We start from the raw sequence: 3,891 nt of genomic DNA on the forward strand, positions 1-3,891 counted from the left end.
GGGCATTTGGTGGGCCGCTGTGAGATACAGGAAGCTGGACTAGATGGGCCTATGGCCTGATCCAGTGGGGCTGTTCTTATGTTCTGGAGGTAGGCTTCGCCCAAGTTCTCTCATCCAATTTCTGTTCTTCCATTGTTCGGTGTGCGATCCCAACATGACAAATTTACACAGGGGCAGATTGAAACATTTTGTCTAAAATGATTATTTCAGTAGACACTGAAAATTGCAGACTACTAGAACTGCCTAGAGGAATTTCTTCACAAGGTCAATTTTAACAGTGTTTTGCTAACCGTATGTAGAACAGGGGACTTGTCTGCAGCACAGATGCATCCAAAATAGTCAAGTTCGAAAGAGATGGTGTGCTCTTCTAGGTCAATGTTTCTCAACATTTGCCCTTTGTTGTACCACTTCACATGGTTCACCTACTCAAAGTACCACCAGTGGTAACTGGTGATGACATCATCTCCAGTTACTTCTGGGGTGTGAGGCCAGATGCAACTCAACAAACGCCAGTAGGTGGATGGGAGGGCATTTTCAACAGTGGAAAGGCATGCTTTGGAGCTCTGCCTGCCAAACGGAGCCTTTTACCACTGTTTGTCTTGTCATGTTCCTGTCTCGCTGACAGGCGGCAGGTGCCCAGGGTTCCTGTAAGTACCACAGACACCAGCTCAAGTACCACTGATGGTACCCATGTCACTGGTTGAGAAACACTGCTCTAGGTTGATCCAGAGAAAAGGCATGAGCAATGTTCTATTTTTTTTAATCACACAGCACCCTACAGCACCCATCATCCAGAGCCCTCGGTGATGACGTTATTGTATTTGCCAAGCTCTGCAGCCATGGAGTTATGGGCAGTGCACCACAACATCATTCAGCTGTGCAGCACTTTGATTCCAACAGAGTGGCTGTATAGCTTATGGGGAAGGCTAGGTAAGGCCATGTCATTTCCACTTGGTCTGACAAGGCTACTCCTCTTTCTGAATTATTGAAGATACTTTCTTCTGGCATTTCTTGCTTATTTTCTCATCAGCCATTAAAGGGATGAAGGTCAGATGCCAATGCAGCACACAAAGCAATACTACAACATGTGAATGAGAGGAAGTTCTTCCATTCCAGACCCAATCCTTCCAACTCTGAAAACCAACAACGGACAAACTTTTTAAAAACACTCCTTTTATGATCGTTTGTGGGATGACAAACCACATGAACAAGCTCAGGTCATACGCCAATATTCTATAAAATGAATATACCCCCATATATCAAGCCCCAATCATGACATCCTTCTGTAGTTAAGAAGACAATGGTACAGTCGTTTACTAGGCTTCTGTAAGTATTAGATGCAATAGATAAAAGTATGGACAACTCTCAGTCAATACTAGGACCTTGATATATACGTGTGTTAAAATCACACAGAGAGAGCGATTAATCATACGTACTTTCCTTCCAGTATCAGAACAGCTACCCATGACACAGAAAAGAAACAAAATTGTAAGGATTAGTTGCACTGAGTTACCTGTGCCTCAGACTGACACCTAATGCTTGAGAATTATGTAGAGCTTCTCTTGCTGGACTGTACTACTTCACACTATAGTATATATTTTTTATTGTTCAGACACTGAGTCCCATGTCCTCATCATTTGGTTCCCATGCTCGAATGCTCCTTCTCTTTCCACTCAAAAAGTCACAGCTAAAATAAAATGAGAATTATTTTCCTAACATGCTAGTTTTCTGCAAGCTGAGGGGTTTTTTTTTTTTAATATGGGGAAGCAATCACACATACACATTCCTCCACCTGCAATCTGAAGTGACAATTCAAAATTTCACCATATGAGTCAGCTGATCATGTAGCCAGCATGAATTCCATCTCCTGAAAATGACACCATCATGGCAATGGAACCTGCCACATTTTAAAGGTGAAGCATGCCTTAGCAAGCTTAGGCCACAATTTCCATTCAGATTTCAGGTGTCATCCTGTCTCTTAGCTCAGATATAAAACTATCTTGCAACAAGTTAGGAAAGATGAAAATTCCCTAAACAAAACAGGAATGTGTCCATCAAACACACAGAGCTTTGCATGAGCATACTGCTCTATTCATCTACGTAAGTCGGGGTGCCCAAACCCTGGCCTGGGGGCCACTTGCGACCCTCAAGGACCCCCAGTCTGGCCCTTGGGGAGCCTCCCTGTCTTCAATGAGCCTCTGACTCTCCGGAGACTTGCTGGAGTCCGCGGTTGCCCAATGTGATTACTCTCAGCGTGAGTGCCAACTGTTTGACCTCTCATGCAAGCTGTGGACCAAGGGCTCCTTCTGCCTCTTGCTGTTTCACGTCTGAGAAGCAGCAGTGGCAGAAAAGGAAAAGCTGGCCTTGCTTTGCACAAGGTCTTTTATTGGCCTTGAGCTATCATGAGACCTTCATTCATTCATATAAGTTCCATCTCTAGAATATTCCTTCATGTAAATTTAATCAAATCTTAAAGCAAGTTAATTTTTTTTCCTGGCCCCCAACACAGTGTCAGAGAGATGATGTGGCCCTCTTGCCAAAAAGTTTGGACACTCCTGATCTAAGTGCTAGGCAGATATTCCAGGCCTGCATCTCTATTGTTTTCAAATTATTTCCAGACACTTGAGTGACAAGAAATGCACTAAAAACAAATTGAGGATAGAGTGAACAAACCTGAGTGGCTCAGCTGGAATCCTGTGGACTAGAACAATTGATACAGTTTACATTCAGAAAACTTCTAAAACAGGGATTCTTAACCCTTTGGGGGTATGGGAACCAAATGATGGGGACATGGGACTCAGTCTCTGAACAATAAAAAAAATTGTTAGATTAAGTATCACTATTATAAATACAAATTGAGGCATTCTGCTCTTAGCTATCCATATGCAAAATAAAACCAAGCTATCAACACCTTTTGAAGATATGCTGGTACCTAATAGGACTGGTGGTGATGATTTTGACAGTCTGGCGAAGGGGGTATGGCAATGTATCAGGCAATTCATTGGAGGTCCAGGATCATAAAAACATTTAGAACCCCTGCTCTAAACCACAGCAGTTTGAAACCTTTCAAATTTGGTTGTTTTCACTGTGTGCCTATAAGCTATGCAAGCGAGAAATAGGGCTTGGAACAGCAGCATTGTTTATTTTTCACCATCCTTTCTCCAATAATCCCAGGGTAGTGTATATTGCTCTTTCTCCTCTTTTCATCCCACAACAATCCTACAAGGTAGGTTAGGTTGATAGTCACTGACCCAAGGACACCCAGTGAGCTGCATTGGCTGAACAGGGATTTCATTGGCTGAACAGGTCTTCCTAGCAACAGGTGCAACTTTTATACTTATATACCATTTTCAGCAAAAGTTCACAACAAGCTTTATATAGCAAGAGAGTTAAGTATTAAAGTCACATTCCTACTTCGGAATACAGACTTAAAAACAGAGCCAGCATCAGAGAGCTAGCCTTGCTTTATCAAGTTTAGATAGCTAGAGAAGCACAACTTAAGAGACACTCCATTTGACACAGGTACTTTCACTTAATTTAGCACAACCAAATGTAACCCCACTGAAACTACGTGGGGCAGAGAAGGGTGCTCATTCACTTAAACCTTGAAGATTCAGGCTCATGTACAATACTAGGTTACCTGACAGTTGACCTTAGACAAATACGTATCAGCTTTAATTATGCTGCGGTAAAGTGAAGAATTTTAATTTGATACAAAAAGAGGTGTCCTTAGCATGCTGTGTTAATGAAAAAACCCACCAGCTACAGGTGTTTTATCATCCCTTTTGTCCTATTTGGAATTGCTAAGCATCTTTGCAGTTGTAATTGAAGCCTAAGAGTGATCAGAACATAAGCCAGCACCATGTTGTATAAACATTTTATTGGCGGGAT

The sequence above is a fragment of the Tiliqua scincoides genome, chromosome 4 (assembly GCF_035046505.1).
Source record: "Tiliqua scincoides isolate rTilSci1 chromosome 4, rTilSci1.hap2, whole genome shotgun sequence".
In the NCBI taxonomy this organism is placed as follows: domain Eukaryota; kingdom Metazoa; phylum Chordata; class Lepidosauria; order Squamata; family Scincidae; genus Tiliqua; species Tiliqua scincoides.